Source organism: Ascaphus truei, chromosome 15, assembly GCF_040206685.1.
Source record: "Ascaphus truei isolate aAscTru1 chromosome 15, aAscTru1.hap1, whole genome shotgun sequence".
Lineage (NCBI taxonomy): Eukaryota > Metazoa > Chordata > Amphibia > Anura > Ascaphidae > Ascaphus > Ascaphus truei.
In genome coordinates, this window is record NC_134497.1 from 37668859 (window position 1) to 37687707 (window position 18849).

The following is an 18849-nucleotide window of genomic DNA, read 5'->3' on the forward strand; positions in this document are numbered from 1 at the left end:
CGGCGAAACAGCCCCTGTAAGAAAAGTGTAACATTATGCTCAAGTGCAAATGTCCTGTGATTACTGAGGTGGGGTACAGTGACATAAACTAATGTCCTCAGTGAGGGACATTAATGCAGTCGCCTTTACATACTGTGTCATGTTCCTTTAATATCTCTAGAGAGCAGCAAAAGTTGACCATCTGTTTCACAGGTTACACGTTGAAATGAAAATGCACCTGAGGGGGTTAAGTGTCCCATTATTAATGACATACATCCCTTTGCAGTAATGATGTAACAAGTGGTGCCACCTCACACAGGGATCTTTCCCACTGATGGTTACACTTGCACACCTCTAAGGCAGAGATTCCTGTCACACATGCGCTGGCGTTACCTTCCCACAAGCAAATTGCTAGGCTAATCTATGGTCAGGGTCCAGGAGACACACACCCAACTTTATTTTGTATTGGTAAATAACCCAGAATGAAAAGCATTTAGCTGAGGGGAGCACTGGACTGGGGGGGGGGGGGGGGCGGAGGGCCACAGGACTAGGGTGGGCCAGGGGACTGGAAGCCCGGATTTGATTTGGGGCTAGTTCTGTTTTGGCGGGAAAGTGAGCTTTGTGTTACCAGGCAGATGTGGATGAAAACAAAAAACTGATCACGCTCGTTCTATACTGTAAGGGTGCTACCTAAGGATAATAGCTTCCTAAGCGGCTGATATGGTGGAAAGGAGAGAGGATTATCCTTTTGGTGGGTACATTCCTATGTCAATCCCAGCGGGGGGTTAAGTATACTCCGTCTGTTGGCACAAACTTGTGGGTAAACATGCCCATGTATCTCTCAGAGAAAAAACAGACTTGGTGGAAATAGATGACATTGGAAGACTGATACAGACTATGGTAGAGACAAAAATCTACCCCAGGTGGGTAAATGGGTGTGGAGGAAAAAACTAAGGTGCTCTCTCTAGACCAAGGATAATTATGGGTAATATTGCTGTGATGTGTTACCCTTACATGCACATATAGTCTAGTGTGGTGTAATAAAGTCCAATGTCCACTACTTTAAATACTTATAAGCCAGCAAAACAATACAAGCCAATACTTATGCACTTTAAAATTTTAAACAAAAATCAGCTTCCACAGTCACATTGAACTCATATATATCAAAAATAATATTGTTCACATCCGGGACTCTAACCCACGATGTATTCTACGAGACTTTAACTCGTAGTTATTCTACCTTTGCCTTAGTCCACCAGACTATATAAATTGGGTATCTTTTGATAGGGAGACACCCGGGCGTGATACGGATAACAATAAATATCTCGTACTTACCCGGATGGTGCCCTATCCCACTTCTGACACCAGATGAAAATATCGTCTCCTTTCCGCCTAGGGTAGCAGGTCTACCCTGTGGACTAGACTGCCTCCCGGGAGGTCCCTTTCAGGTTCAATGTGCTGGACAGGATAGCTGGACAGGCGCCTGGAGACAAGTGAATAATTCGGACACAAGGTATCGTTCTCACTCACTGGTCTGATTTAATAGGCATATACATCAGTTCTTATAGCTTTTTCGGGGTGTTGTCACATAGTTACAATTCATTCAGGTTGCCGAGGTGCCATGTACACGTAACAGAAGCCAGTTGTCCTTAACAATGCCATATTCCTTTCAGTTACCCCCCAGCCCAGCTGTTATTGCTATAGTTATCCTTAACAATGCCATATCCCTTTCAGCTACCCCCCAGCCGAGCTGTCGTTGCTACAGTTCTCCTTAACAAAGCTATTTTCTGTCAGCTAACCCCCAGTTGCCGTGGCTATCGTACATTGCTGACAAGACAGTTTGAATATATCAGGATTCTGGTCAAACAGGATATATGGGGCTTGATCTCAGCAAGGAGCAACTGTATTAGAATTGACTTTTGCTCTCTATGTTAAAACAGAGTTCCTATACTTTTCCCTACAGCTATACACATTGTACCTGAGCTGACAAAAATGGAGCATATATTCTTAAACATATAAACTTAGGACCCCTACCAAAATATACATTAACACCGTACATGCACATATACTGTAGTCTAGTGTGGTGTAATAAAGTCCAATGTCCACTGCTCAAACCCAATAGGATCTTTCCAGGATCCTCAGACGTGGGTGAAGAAAAGCTAGGGAGCGCAGAGTCAAATATATGAAAATGAAATGGATGGGAAGGAGAAAGAGGTTTAAATATACACACTATCAATCAGTCCATGTGTGTAATAATATACACAAGTATGTAGGATGGAGATGGTGGGGAAATATAATCTAATTACTCACACGGCCCGGTGTGAGCATGGGAATCCTGATTGGTATCTTTAGGCGTTATCTCTCAGAGTTTCCTCTATCCCTGGATCTGCAGCTTGAATCATCAATGTGTCATTCATGTGAGATTTTCACAGCGCGCCTCTGGACACGATCTCCCTATGCAGCACGGCTCTAATGTACTATTTTACTGGCTACGAGAGGAGTCTGATGCGGTTTCACATAGTGGCTCAGCTGATTTGGAGATTGCTATTTTAACTCTTATTAAGCATACAGCGCTGACAGCTAAGACAGAAGGTCTGTTTAACTAGGATCACCTGCCCATGTATCATATAGTATACAGGCAGTTTGACTCCCATTACAGCTAAACCTCTTACTTTCACTTTAGAGCTGTATTCGCTATATACAGTATGAGTGAATCACCACTCGATGACTTAAGTAATTATAGATCTCTTTTGGGCAACCCGGACTGTTACATCACTCAACTCAGCCCCCCATCACCTGCTATCAAGTCCAATGATCTGGCAATTGTTTTCTGGATCCAGTTAACCCTTATATATGACTCACAAAAATATATAGAGCAAATCCTAAATTCCTCTACCTTAGTTAGAGATACTAAGTGGCAATTTATGGGTTAATAAAGCTCTTAATTTCACTAATTCATCACAAATAGCTGGGAAAGCTGTGTCTAGCTGCTACCAAGTGGCAATATCAATGTTTGTTAATGGGTTCCCAGATCCAGGTGGCACTATTTAACTCCTAGCGATATACTGATTATGCTGCTATTTCCTCTGCCCAGCTGTAGGGAGCCTGATACTACATGGCAAACTATTACTGAACAGCTCATATTGTGACTAATTAGTCAAAACAAGCAGGGATTAGAAACTGTTAGTTGCTTTACAGTAGGATTTACCAATTGGCAAAATCAATATTTTAATCAGTTAAACTATTGGGTTCTTGACAGCCGGACACTCTCTTGAGACCCTTATTTCCGTTTATCTATTTATTTTAATGTATGAGTTATTCATTCACCTTTGATGTATTAAAATTATTTTAACATATCATACAGATACCCTATATTTCAAAAGTATCTGTTCTTGCACACCCATTTACCCACCTTGGGTAGATTTTTGTCTCTAACATAGCCTGTATCAATCTTCAATTTCACCTATTTCCACCAGATGTGGGACAGGTGTCAGGTGATTAGCTGAGGAGGGCAGAGTGCTGTGTTTGTACAGGCCAGAGGGAGGACATGGCTAGGGAGTTTGGGCGGGAAAATGAAAGGTACTGTATATATAGACGGAGTAGAAGCAGATAGCGACATTACCTAAGGTTAGGGGCCGTTGCTGCTCCCCTCCCCTCCGTATGTGTTATTATAACAGAGATAGATAGATATAGACACACACACACAAACACACACACACAGGGGAATTATTCTTTTTCCACTGGCTTGTATTCATGTATACTTTTGCAGATATTCCTATACTAGCTGATATACCCGGCGTTGCCTGGAGGCAGGGAGAGGACAGGGGGCGTGAAAGGCAGGAAGTGGGGTGGGGGCGTGAAAGGCAGGAGGGGTGAAAGGCAGGGAGGGGGGTGGAGGCGTGAAAGGCAGGGGGGTGTTAAATCCAGGGGGGGGGGGCATCAAAGGCAGGGGGGGGGGCGAGACAGAGAGAGTGAGAGTTGTGTGACGTCAGAGCCACCAATCTGATTGACCAGAAGCTGAGGACCATACATTCTATTTTATAGATATATCTTCTAGCGTAGGTTTGTCCTTTAGGTGTTAAGTCATTACAGGTATATATATTAATTGAAATTACGGTAACTTTGGGTTTATATATTTGTTTATACTTTGTAGCTTTATTATTTAGGGGTTTAGTGGTTGGTGTTGATTTATATATTTTATATTTACATTTATTTTAATAGTTTTTCTGTGCTAATAAAATTTGTCTTATTTTTTCCATCAATTTTGAGTGCTTTATACAAGACCTTCTTTTTCTTTCTGTGTGTTTATAATGTTTTGGGCCTTTAGCACCACCAGAGGGTATTTTGTATCCATAATTTCTGGTTTTTGTTATTTGAGACTTTGAGAATTGATTGGACTGCTGCACTATTTGTGTGTTTGTTATATATTTGGACTGTTTGAGCCGGCACTAAAAGACTGCTAATCATTATCTAAGTCTTTAATATTAAGATGGATTTTGCTAACAATGAGCATAAGCGCCTTGCAAATGCAGCAGATATTTTTGGAATTAGTTAGGAACCTGAGGAATGTACCCAGCATTTAATCAGCCCTTCAGAGCAGAATCAGATTAAGGAATTAAAATTACTTATGAGCAAAAGGCTTCGTATATTGTGGAATATAACAGTCCTCTATAACTATCAAGAAAATAAGATGATCCCCAGGGGACTTAGGCTACAAACTTTTCCATAATTTACTTTTCCTGATCATAAACTGAAGGGACGCTGGGAAAGTGCTCTCAATACGTGCTCATTTGAGCTGATTAACATTTTGATTGCCAACGATACAGCCTGTGTGTGATCACCTACCTTCTCTTCCTACAGCCTTACTGTCCTAGAGACACCATTTTGCAAGGGCAATCTGCATAACAGATCCCTAGAGATTCTTGATGTAATACCACTCAAGTGTCTCATTTTATATTGGATCCAGAGTACCATATGTACTCAACATAGGATTCTATATGTGTGTCCTGACTACCATTTTAATCCCCATTATTTTAATATCTCTGATCACTAAAGATTCATTTTAAATTATACACTAATCATTCAGAATAGGGATCACGAGTGCTGATAATTGGGTTTCTTTCCTCTCTTGGTTTGTTTAAGTAGGAATATTGTTTGACCAGCCGGTCTCCTCCCCCAACCCCCTCCCCTCGCTCTCCCCCCCCCAAACCCCCTCACCTCGTCCTTTCCCCAACCCCCTCACCTCGTCCTTTCTACAACCCCCTCACCTCGCGCTCCCCCCAGCCCCCTCACCTCGTGCTCCCCCCAGCCCCCTCCCCTCGCCCTTCCCCCAACCCCCTCACCTCACCCTTTCCCCAACCCCCTCACCTCGCCCTTTCCCCAACCCCCTCACGTCGCTCTCCCCGCAACCCCTCACCTCGCTCTCCCCCCTGCCCCCTCACCTCGCTCTCACCCCAAACACCCTCACCTTGCTCTCCCGCCAACCCCTCAAAAAAATTATTTGTCGCATAATTTACACACAGTCACAGTAATGCATATACGACAGTCAGGTCCAAGAGCTTACACTCTAGGACCCTAACACACGGATCAGGGGTAACCAAGTGGGCTTAACCTTTATTATTGAGCCTGGTTTACCCCCTCGCCATCACAAAGAGTTACCAGTCACACATGGTTTCTCTTACTGTGTTTCTATTGCTGTTTGTGTTCTGTATCCCCCTTCCTCCCACACCCTTTATTTGCCTCCCAGGTACTGATCTGCAGTGGGCTATTTTTTCTTATCCACTTTGCCTCCTCTGTTTATCAAATACTAGATTCACTAAAGCGCAATAGCCTCACATGCACTTTAATAGCCACTCAAGTAAATGGCAATGAGCATGTGATCACAGCAGTTCTTTGCACCTCTCCCCTCACTCCTGTCTTCTCCTCACAACTTGTTCAGTAATATTGCTGCCCATATGTAGCCATACACAGCCTTTTCAAACAATGTTCAGAAAATTAGGGCTGAGGAGACAATAGGATAAGGGATGGAAGTAAAACTTCATGTGCGCTCTCACCTTTTTATTCTCCTGCTTTAATAGTGTGATGCCCTCCTTCTCTAAATCAGAGACATCAAGGCCATGCTGCCTTCCTCAGAGGTGTGCTTGGCATGATACCTTTTCATACTGGCTCCTTTTATTTATTTATTTATGTAACGGTATTTCTGGCCCGGCCTGACCCACCCAATCTCACATTGGCCCCTGTGGTCTAACCGGTCCCCATTACAGTGTGGTAGTGTCGGGTGGTGCACCTGTTGGCTACAGGACTCCTGAGTCTCCCGCATGATGGTGTATGGGGAGGACCCGTCCAGACAGGCAGCTGAGGTAGTGTGCTGAGTCTCACCTAGTTCCAGTGCAGCGCCTCCACCTCATCAGGGTCCCTGCGTCCGCATGAGGATGGTCCTGGTGAGGAACTCCTCGGTGGTGCAACTCCCTGTGTAATCACTTGACTCTCACACACAGGGGTTTCTCTGATCAGCTCCATCTTTATTGTCACGGTGGGCATAGCTGCCCTCCACAATGGGGTTGTCTTTAGCCAGTCATGGTGCCCATGCTTCCCTTTGAAAGGTATGTCACCTGGATCAGGGATTCACGGTTCTGTGCCAGGTCCCTGGACACAGACTCCTACGTCAGCTTACTATAACATGACTGTCTAGCTACTTGAACTACTCTCTGAACTGGACTGCTAGAACTCCTGACAGAACTCTTCCTCCTCTTCTCAGAACCAACTTTAGACACAGTGCTGTGCCTTATGTATACTCTGAAAGCTGACACACCTCTGACATCACTAACCATGGAGTCAGAGCATGTGACTACCCCCATCCATACACAGGGCACATCACCAGGGTGTGAGGGAAAACCTCCATGATTACTGCTGGCATGCCCACAACTTACCAGGCCTTACTGCCAGCAGGAGAGATGACTGTAGGCATTTTACATGACCGCTACATTCTCCCCCTGGTGAATCCCATCGTCCTCGCTGGGACCTAAATTTGTATACCTCTTTCCAGGAAGCACTGTAACACAAAACATAATTAACATCACACAAATTTTCTCATAATGCAGTACAAATGAATACAGTACATTCCGCCAAGCCTGCCCCGACCAGCAGCCACGAACCCGCGTAATGCGTAGTACCACCTAAAAATAGTGATAGGGGTCCGGCTTCTTTACTTCCCTACCCCCCATATCTAGAACGGTAACTGAGTAATGCCGTGGTAATCCCCTCTCGGGCCTATATGTTACCTTGTGTTTGTGGATATTTCTTCCAATGGCCCATATGCGGATCAGGTGTTCTATCCGTTCCTCGGCCTTCTTCCCCACCACATCATTCCCTTTACTGACTAAGTGCATCTCAATATTTTCCTTGAGCCACCTATCCCTATTCTCTTCTATTTCATCCATTAGTGGCTCAGGGACATACGGGTACTCCAACCCGTGGGATGACTTGTAACGAGCCATTATAGCCCGTTCGGCCCTACTGATCCTAGTCAGGTCAGACTTACCCGCCCTCCCGGGTAGCACCCATGATAGGGGTTCTTCAGGGTCCACGGGGTCTGACAAGATGCTGGGACCCATAGGTTCTATCTCCCTATGCTCTATTTGAAGCCAGCGCTCCTGCAATTCCCTGTCCCTTTGTTCTGGGGTAAACTCTCCCACCGCCCACCAATAGTCCACTACATCCTCTCGCCGGATGAGGAACCGAGTACGGTCCATCCAGGCCGAGTACCCTTCAAATAGTGGGGCCCACCAACGGTTCTCCCGGAATCTATCTGACCCCCTTGACTCCCTATCATCCTCAAGGGAATATACCCCCGACGACCGCTCAGATCGCGGTACCGACCACCTGGAAGATCCCGGGGCCTTTTTCACCGGCGCCGGAACTGCAGGAGGCAACCACCGGCCTACCGCGGCCGCTCTCAATTCTCCCCCTCCCCTGGAGATACCTTCCGTAGCGCCACTGCGCTGTCTTTCCCCAGTCCGTCTCACCTCCCCTTCTGAGGAAATGTCCACTGATTCCAGGCTAGGCGGGGAACCCGGGGATCGTGTGATAGGGGTAGGGGTTTTAGCTAGGGCATGGGGTTGGGCATACGGACGGGGTAGCGACCGCCACGGGGCTGCGACCCGTTCCTGGCTGTCCGTAGATATTTCAAAGGATGATACTTCACCCTCCTCAGTCCTCAGATCACCCGTCCAGCTTCGGAGCCGTTGAGGTGATTGGGGACCTTCCCCCAATCGCCGAAGCGTCGCTGCGTCTTCCCCCTGGGTTCCGCCATCACCACTGGAAGCGATGTCTCCCCCGGAACCGGAAGCGTCGCCATCTTGCGTGGGACCCCCATGCGGGATCTCTTCTTCTACGACGACATCCGGTTGCTCCGCCGTCGCCACCGGAAGTGATGCCGCCACTCCATGTGCGCTCGGGGCCTGGCGCGGCCCTTCCAGCGCTTCGCCGCCTGCTGTAACCAAGTAAGTGATAGGGCTGCTTGGCTTACCCATCCGCAGGGGTGTAGGCGTCTCTCTCCCGTCTCCTAGATCAGGTCCTGGGATGGCGGGACTCCGTCTGTCGGCTCGCCGATCTGCGGGGGACGCCCTGTTCTCAAGGCCACCACTCACCCCACGGGGTGTCGTCCTTCCGTTCTGCCTTTTTGGCTCCGCTTTTAACACCGCCAGCTCACGGAGGTCCTCGTCCGAGTAATCCCCTTTCCCTGACTTAGGGGTCTCCGAGCGGAGTGAAAGTCTCTTTTCCCCGATGGCGGGGAGTGATTCAACCGCCTCGATCGCCACTGACCCAGCCGACTTGACCGGCTCCAGTCCCTTGTCTCCTGGACTCGCGCGGTTGATCCATAGCGCGCCCGGGGACTCGGCGGAGCGCCTTGCCATGTCCACCGGGGGGTCAGCAGGCTGGATTGGAATAAATGTGGGCATAGGCCACAGGTACAATGTCCCGCAATGAGGGCAACGTGCCGCCGTGTTGACCGTGCCTCCGGGCAGCCCACATTGTAGGCAGAGCCCGACCACCGTCTCGGTGTTGGCCACCCTCACTACTAGCAACCCGCCGGGTACTGAGTAGGGTTGGGTGGAGACCATCGTGCCCACAGTGGAGGAGCAGGCCATTCTTTGTACAGGAGCCACTTCCTGTATAGGTCTCTTTGTCTCAGTGGTTCCTCGCAACTGACTGGTGGAAGTTGCTGGATCCGCCACTCCCTGCTTCGGCTCCTCCCTTCTCTGACAGAGCTGGAACCCGCCCCCAGGGGTTGCAATTATGGGCGGGTCCCACAGGGGAATATCATGCCCCTTAATTAAGGCCGCACCTCTCTCAGTCCTGTTGGGCTCGGTTAGCGTTTTCGCGCCAATTTCCCCACAAGGGTGGGGGTCTTTTCCCGCGGCTAGTTCCCGCCTTCTCCTGGCAGCCGCCCTCTGTGCAAGATAACCATCCTTTTTGCACGGCTCTTCCACGGCCGGAACTACTTTTTGTAGTGGCGCCGTCTGGATATCAGTCCCTGGACCCAGTGGGCGCATTCCCACAGGCCATAGTTGAAAGTCACTCCCCCTGGTAGAAATCAGGGGAGGGTCCCATAGACTAAGCGGTTGACTCAGCACAGGGGCTGAGTGAGTCACTGTCCATGCAGGCGCAGCCATAGCTTTCGCGCCATGCCCCCCATCAGGGCGGGGCTCTGCTGTTCGCGCCATTCCCGGCCAGCTTTTTGCAAGTCCTGCACCAGCCACATTTTCTGTGACTGTCCCATGCGGTGTCCCTAGCAAGCGGGAACCGCCATTTTGGTTGACTTTTAAGCCCAAAAAGTCAGTTTGTTTGTTCTCACGGGGTTCTCCCCCAATTATTACAATTTCCTCACACTCTTCAAGGGTGGCCCCTCGCTGTCCCAAACAGGATAGAAACGGGGCAGCCACAGCCTTCGCTCCGCTCCAGAGCAGACTGGTTAACGATAACTCGGCGACTGTTTGCTCTTCAGTGGGGTGCACGCCACGGGTGCCCTCCCCATCAGCCTCTGGTCGCCATTTTGGCTTCTCCACGCCACGCGGATCCTCCATTCTTTGGGTTGTCTCACTCTCGTACCAATTATCGTACATGGAGCTCCGCTCTGCGGGGCAGCCACCACACCGGTACAATAAAGATTAGCTTCAGATGCACCACCACATGTGTACCTTATCTAGGTGTGACCCAGTGTTGCACTACCTCAGGCTAGGCTCACTCTCTCAGTGTCTGCTGTGACTCCTTCCTCCCAGTCTGTGCTCCCTACGGTGAGTGTCTGGAATGGGCTAGGTACTCTGGCTCTGCCATGCAGTACTTGGGGCGTCTACCTCTCTTGGTCAGCCTAGCGCAGACCCTCTCCAGGATTCCTGACCAAGTTAACAGGCTATCCCTTCTGGCATCCTACCAACTAGCACTGCCTCAAGGTGACTCGGTCAGCTATAGCCCGGCTCCAAACCCCTCACTCCTTTCAGGCCCCTAGGTTGTCCCTGCGAACTGACAATATCCCGTCAGCCCCCTGACCACCCCTAGGTCCGTCCCTACGCAGCACAGAGTGGCAGCAGACTCTATCCCTGTTTCCCAGTGTGCCTAGCTAGAGCCTGTCCTGATGACAGATCTGATCTCAGCAGCTCGCCTCCAAATGTAACGGTATTTCTGGCCCGGCCTGACCCACCCAATCTCACATTGGCCCCTGTGGTCTAACCGGTCCCCATTACAGTGTGGTAGTGTCGGGTGGTGCACCTGTTGGCTACAGGATTCCTGAGTCTCCCGCATGATGGTGTATGGGGAGGACCCGTCCAGACAGGCAGCTGAGGTAGTGTGCTGAGTCTCACCTAGTTCCAGTGCAGCGCCTCTACCTCATCAGGGTCCCTGCGTCCGCATGAGGATGGTCCTGGTGAGGAACTCCTCGGTGGTGCAACTCCCTGTGTAATCACTTGACTCTCACACACAGGGGTTTCTCTGATCAGCTCCATCTTTATTGTCACGGTGGGCATAGCTGCCCTTCACAATGGGGTTGTCTTTAGCCAGTCATGGTGCCCGTGCTTCCCTTTGAAAGGTATGTCACCTGGATCAGGGATTCACGGTTCTGTGCCAGGTCCCTGGACACAGACTCCTACGTCAGCTTACTATAACATGACTGTCTAGCTACTTGAACTACTCTCTGAACTGGACTGCTAGAACTCCTGACAGAACTCTTCCTCCTCTTCTCAGAACCAACTTTAGACACAGTGCTGTGCCTTATGTATACTCTGAAAGCTGACACACCTCTGACATCACTAACCATGGAGTCAGAGCATGTGACTACCCCCATCCATACACAGGGCACATCACCAGGGTGTGAGGGAAAACCTCCATGATTACTGCTGGCATGCCCACAACTTACCAGGCCTTACTGCCAGCAGGAGAGATGACTGTAGGCATTTTACATGACCGCTACATTTATAAAATATTTTACCAGGAAGTAATGCATTGAGAGTTACCTCTCGTTTTCAGCATTTCTGTATTTGATCATATATGTTCATGACCCTGCACTTGAGCATAATGTTACACTTTTCTTACAGGGGCTGGTTCCACTTTTTTAGTTTTCTTATTCAAGCCCAAACCGACATTGTTACCTCATTAGACTGTGGCTCAAGGCTTTTTCTATATTCCAGTTTCCAAATCAGTCCAGGACATGTTATAAGCTCAGGTTACTAATGGAACACATTCCTGCTACATCACCTTGTTACATTAACCCCACTTTCTGTTTCTGTTTAGTTCCCCCGGAAGAAAACTCACCTTTGTGTCACTTGTCATCTTGTCTGGGATTTTTTAAATTACAACAGTGTTTTTTGTTTTTTTTAAAGTAATAAGAAAGTAGTCACTAGTGTGGCCTGTGGCTCCCATTCCTTTCAAACTGGGTACATACAAGTGAGCCATCGTATATACATTACTCTCCATTAACTTCTGTTCACCTCAAAAACTGTAGAGAAGAAAGAAAAGACAAGCCACATTACTAACAACTTGTATCTTTTTTCAGCTTTTCCTTTATAAAATAGACATTACTTTGAGACCTCAGTAACTGTCCCAATTTTAGGTTTGTAAATTGTGTGAGAAACGAGGAAGAACAGAATCTTGTGGCGTTGCAGTACCACAGGAAAATCTACTACATAACCTGCACAGACCTCCCCCCACACACAGAGCTCCTGGTCTGGTATGGAGATGAATATGGGAAAGAGCTTGTGTAAGGAATCAGGGGCCACGTCCCTTGTGGTGTGACCCCTCCTTACCCACTACCAGTACTGGAGTGGCTGCTGCCCCTGCCCCCCGTCGCCACCCATGCCGCCGCCCAGTGCATACCTTGAACTCTGCCGTCGCCATCTTGGATTCTGGCACTGGTGTTACAGACTCTCAGCCTTGCTCCACTACTTCCTGGTCTCTCAGCCACTCACGAGCAGCTCCTCGACACGCCTCCACCATGCCCCTCGTCCGGATTGGTCACTGTCGCTTTAAATATCCTGCTTTGGCTTCACTTCCTTGCCGAGCATAGATCCTTATGGGATGTTACCTGTGTTTCTGCCACAAGCCCTGTTTTTCGTTACGTATCTCTGTTTTTGTTCCAGTTCGTTGTACTCGTCCAGTTTCCTCCAGGCTTGCTGCTGCTACGCTGAGTTCCTGAGTTCCTGGTTCTTAGAGACCTGCTTCTTTTGTGCTGTAACACAGGGTTACTAGTGCTGCCTGGCGGTGTGCCCATTGTGGTCAGTCTTTCCTCTCCTAGACCGGCGCCATGGGTCGTGGACGCCAGTCGCGTAAACCTCGTTCCCGACCTGCAGCGATTGCGCTGACGCAAAAGGACCAGCTTGATTTCCTGTTGCCGACTCCCTGCTTGAACTACGACTACCCGGATATCTCCTACCCCGACTCTGGCTTGTCCAACAACTATGCTGTTATCTCCAGTCCTGAACCCGGTCTGTTTGACTATGAACTGCGCACTCCGGACCGGTCTGCGCAGTCTAAGGTCGGTGATCTCATAACCCAGCCTCAGCCCCGCGATCCGGTCCCGGTTTGTAGCGAGCACAATCGTGACAGCTTGGTATCAAGAGGGGTACGCTGTGGAAAAGTAACGCGCCAGCACAAGGTAACCAGGAATATGTGTGTTGTGTGGTTTTTACATCCCTGTTGTTTTATTACTGATGTTAAATTACAAATAGTGATAGATCTGCATACACCATTACTGGTCAACTAGAACTTAATATCACTAAACCTGACTTGAGTCAAAGGACCGGATACATCAAGCTGCGGAAACCAAAAAGGCCGTATTACCTCCCATAAAAAAGTGCCTTAGTTTTATCGTTCAATGAATCAGTGTTGCAGCGCCAAAAATAAAGCACTTTTTATTGGACCCGTTAAAATCACTGAATCTGATAAAAACCAGGCATAATACCACATTTTCAATTAAAACTGCCATACATCAAGTTCTGACATTTATCGGAACGGGATGAACAGCCAAAATACCGCAAATATTTTATCACCTACTCCAGTCTGGCGTTAGCCCTATCTTTCCTATATATATATATATATATATATAACATGGCCAATATACTGCCCATTATATACATAGGCAAAATAAGAGAGAGGGAGGAGCAGCTCAGTGAGTAAAGACACTGACATGTAAAAATAGCAGTTCTATACAATAACAGACTACTATTATTATTATTAGCTAAACCAACATGGAATAGATGATAAAATAGTTATTAAAATACATTACATTACATATTAACCCCTAAGTAGTCCATCGGTTTCCATGACTAGCTGACCACACGGTATAATATAAACATTACATTACCTACCCCCTGCGGAGTTCACACAGTACATACTGGTATTCAGACACTTGACAGAACAAGTTCCAGCTCTCCCACAATCAGTTAGAGACTTTTTCTCTTCGCTCGAGTGTGATTTATGCTGGAGGACTGGCGTTTGTGGTGGGCTACTAAACACGGGTCCTGCGAGAAGCCGCAACCCGGAAGTAACAACAGAGTGATGCCGAGCAAGTCAGCCCCAGCACGCAGGACTGATCTGTGAGCCTCAGCACCTACTCCCTGCGCCTAGGAACCCATCTGAACTAATACCTGAGCACTGTTCTATTGGACTTTTATATTCCTATATGTAAGTTTTTACTTGTTATTTTATTCTATTGTTTTACATAAATCTTGACCCTTGGTGCGCTTCTGTGTTTATTTTTTCATTGTTACCTACCCTCCTTTGGAACCTTAGTGGCTAGTAAAGCATGGTTAGTTCTTGGTTTGTCCTGCAGGCATAAACAAAAGACTACGGCTCAGATACATCAAATTCTGTTAAAGTGGAGCTAATATCGCACCCAGGGAAATAAAATAACGGGTCTTATTACCGCAATTTTAATGTGGTATATAGCAAGATTGTGGTAATAATTTACTGGGTGCGATATTTAGGCCAATCTCGCGATATGGGAATTAACGCGACCGTTAATAATGTGTTACATACCGCATTGGGTTAATATTTCTGTCATAGGCTTCTGTAATGTCTATTATTACAGAAACCTATGATCAAAATAACATTAACCCATTTCATGGCTGTGGTTACCAAGGTATACCAGAGGCACCAATGGGTTTAATACTTTGTTTAAAAAAAACATTAGCTGACCTTGTTGACCCCGATAGTGTCCAGTAAAACATTGCCATTCTAGTCGCTAAGGTAATTAAGGGGTTAACCCCTCTCACCACCACCTCCACCCCCCCACGGGAAGCCTAACCACCCTCCCCGGGGGAACTACCGCCATAACCGACATCACCTACCTCCACCCCCCTTATAGGCTAGTGTCCAATATCATTATATATATTTATACACACACACACACACACACACCATTGTGTTTAATAAAATGCAATGTTTGCATGGGGAGAATCAGTAACACAAATACAGACTCATTGTTCCCTAAAAAAAAAAAACCTCTAAACCATTGTAGTAAAAAATTAACACAGTTCTGGAATTCATTGGATAATTTTGTTATAGATTAATTAAGTCTGAATAACACCTGTGATATCAAATACAATAATTGGGCATTTGGTTCCTGTTTTTTTGTTTTTTTTTCAACTTCAAATTTTTATTGGAGAAACAGATTCGTACACTGTATCACAGCCCATTGCATACAATCTCCAATCTTTTTGCTCTGACAAACTTGTCAACTACACATATACTAATTATTACCACGTACAGTACCAAGACAGACCAGACGAACCAGACAACGGACAGGGGGGGAAAGGGATGGAGAGGGGGGGGAGGGGAGGTGGGGTGGACCGAGTGGCTCCAGATTGCCGGGATCGCTTGTGCTCAAGGAACCTCCAACCGTTCTGCAGCCTTGCAGTCTTTGCTTCCTCCTCGGCTCGCTCGAGACATTCTTTGTAGCTGGGGGGCTGTCTTTAGTTGGAGCTGTCAACTACCTGTACATCTCTAAGTGTTGTCAGGTCTCTGACCCCCCAAAGGAGAACGCATTTAGAGCTATCAAAGAAAGATTGCCGTGGCATCTACCCCTGGGATATCTGTCTGTGCCAACCACGGCCTCCAGACTTTTAGGAAATTTGTGCCGGTGTCATTAACTAGACTTGTTAACTGTTCCATCCGACAAACGTGCCAAATTCTGTTTCCGATCTTGGGGATAATTGGAACTTCTGGTTGCTTCCATAATGTGGCGATCTCGCATCTTGTGGTGGTTGCAAAATGCGCGATCAATTTATGCGTCGTATTTGACAGACCCTGGATCCGCCTGCCCAAGAGGAATACCCACGGGTCCAGGGGGATCTCCCAACCGAGAATCCGCTGTAACCAGTCTCTAATCTGTTCCCAAATCGGGACCACCTTTGGGCAAGACCACAGCATGTGTCGCAAATCTGTCACCTCCCCACAATGCTTTGGGCAAAGCGGAGAGTAGCCCCTAATAAATTTAGCCAGTCGAGCTGGAGTGTAATACCACCGCAAGAGGACCTTATATGCGTTCTCCTTTAGTGTGGTGCAGATTGAGCTTTTCGCTGCTGCTTGGATAATCCTACCCCAGTCTTCGTCTTCTAACGTTTCCCCTAGCTCTGTCTCCCACTGTCTGATGTAACTCAGTCTGTTCTCACTAGCCGTTTCTGGACAGATCACTCCCTGTACAGTCGAGATGTGAGTACCCTCGTGTCCGTACCTCTGGAACACAGCTGCTCAAAATTTGTTCTCGCTAGCCTGATCGGTGTTTTGTTATAGAAGTCTCTGATCTGGAGGTATCTAAAGAATTTTTTATTTGGGATAGGCTTTGAGGCCCTAATTTGCTCAAAAGTTTGTATATATTTCCTACCCTCCAGATCTTTGAGGCGGGTAATCCCCGACTGTGTCCAAATTAATAGGTTATTACTATTCATCCCTGGAGCGAAATCTGGGCTACCTGTGATTGGCGTCATGAGTGATGCTTTAGTGGTCAAGTTACAGCTAAATTTAGTGGCCTCCCAAACTCATAGTGAGCTGGCAATGGTCTGGAGCGGTATTCCTATCTTGCTTACCCCGTTTTTGGGTAGCCAGATCAGGTTTTGGAGTTCAATCGGTGCACAAAATGTTTTCTCCAGCTCCATCCATCTCCGTAAGCTTGGGTCCGTGTGCCACTGGAGAATTTGAGCCAATTGGGCCGCTTTATAGTAAGATAACAAACAAGGTACCGCCAATCCTCCTCGTACCGTGGGTCTTTTTAGAATACCCCTTGCAATTCTTGGGTTTTTCTTATTCCAAATAAATTTCATGATTAGTGACTGTAGGGAGAGGATGTCTGAATATATTATAGGGATAGGCAAACTCTGGAAAAGATATAGCATCTTTGGGAGGAGGTTCATCTTCACGCTGTGTATCCTGCCAATCCAAGAGATGCCCCCTTTCCTCCATATTATGAGATCTTCCCCCAGTGCCTTAATCAACCTGGGAAAGTTTTCTTTGTATAACGTTTTGTAATCCCTTGTGAGGTTTACCCCTAAATATTTGATAGGGGAGGTTTGCCAGAGGGAAAAGGGAAAGATGGGGGAGGGGAGGGGGAGGGGAAAAAACATACGATAATTAATGTAAAAATTTTTGAAGTTCCCAGTCGACATTAATGCCGGCTGGGGCCAGAGTGTCCAGAGAAAACACCCAGAACATCTCTCTCTTATTTAAAGCTGCAGTTCAGTCAATATCCTGCATGTGCGTTTTTTTTAATAAATCAGTTCTGTAGTAAGAAAAAATACTTTTAGCATTTTCTGTTTTTAAAAAAACAACTTTGAAAGACCAATTTTCTTGTATTCTATTTTAACAACCATTTACTAAGGCACTGCCCCTTCATGTCCTGTCACAAGCCCTGGCACACCCCTTTGTCAGCCCTTCCCTCCCTCTTGCACATGTCAGTGCAGGAGTGCTCATGAATATTCATGAGCTTCCACTGAGTGACAGAAGCAGAGGAAAAACATATCCAATATCTAAAGCTGTTGCCAAATTTCACGATCAATACATGGAGAACGAATTGACTGGCAGCTATGCAGTTCTTTAGGTAATTAGAGATTGCACACATGAAACTATTGAATTAAAAAAAAAAAAAAAAGACTGAACTGCAGCTTTAAGGCATTTAATCTGTCTCCCCCACGTGTGTGGGTCTCGATATGTTCAATTGCCATAAATTTAAAATTATCAATACCACCAAGGGGACAATTCTACAAAATGTTTAGAAACTGGATGTTTTAAATCTTTTTTTCGAATAAATCTCACATGTTCCATCATGCGTTGTTTTAAGGGCCTGATGGTGCGGCCTACATAACCCTTATTGCATTTACACCAAATTTAGTCAATTACAAATTGCGTCTTGCAATTCATAAATGTTTTAATAACATGTGGTTTTCTGAATTTTTTAACAAGTGTTTTTGAGGGATGGGCAAATTTGCATATCTTGCATGTTCCACATTTGAAAAAGCCTTTGGGTGTTTCTAATGCTGAAATGGCTTTTGATGAAAAAAGGCTTGGAGAAAGGTGATTGGCTAGTGTCTTTGCTTTTTTTTTAAACGATCTTAGGACCCTTTGCGTGAAGTCGCATTGCCTGACAGGCATTAGTGCTTGGCTATCCAGATCCTCTTCATTGGACTCTGTTTCCGATCCAGCATTTGAAGCGGGCGCCATTTCTGAGCCTGCACCGCTCGGCCAAGCTCTACCGAAATACTCCGGTAACCCCTTCTTTTTGGTTGTTTTCGTGCCTTTCTTTGACATCCTGGTACATGATAATAATATAATAATAATAGCATGTTCTTGTATAGCGCTGCTAATTGTACGCAGCGCTTTACAGAGACATTTTGCAGACACAGGTCCCTGCCCCGTAGAGCTTACAATCTATGTTTTTGGTGCCTGAGGCACAGGGAGATAAAGTGACTTGCCCAAGGTCACAAGGAGCCGACACCGGGAATTGTACCAGGCTCCCCTGCAGCAATATCAGTGTCAGTCAGTGTCTTTTCTCACTGAGCCACTCCTTCTCCACATGATGTTGATATGTGAGCTTCTAATGAGACGCGTATTCTATTCATTGTACAATTATTTTTAATTATACCTTCACAACTGAAACTATCGACCTATCTATCTTATCTATCAAAGGATTTGAAAAGATTTCTGCAACTTTAATTGGTGTTTTGCAGCTAGTGCGATTTCCCTTTAAATCGTTAAATATTATGATCCACTTTGAATGTATGATCCACTACATCTATTCTCCCGGCCCTCATGCTGCACATGTTGTGCTAGAACAGGCACAGGGAGAACAGAACCCCACTGGAGAGCACTCAAACATGTACATAAATCACA

The 18849-nt window shown here is 46.7% G+C and overlaps 1 protein-coding gene across 3 annotated transcripts in view; it reads left to right on the plus strand.

The window, feature by feature from the left end:
* Positions 1–18849, plus strand: part of LOC142466818 (uncharacterized) — a 122449-nt gene that overhangs the window by 49540 nt on the left and 54060 nt on the right. For 2 of the 3 annotated variants that reach the window (XR_012788232.1, XR_012788233.1), the window contains one exon: positions 12083–14192. The exons of the other annotated variant lie outside the window; for it this stretch is intronic. The gene's annotated coding sequence lies outside the window, so the exon portion shown is untranslated. Of the gene's footprint in view, positions 1–12082; positions 14193–18849 lie in introns of those variants that run through there. 3 annotated transcript variants of the gene reach the window in all.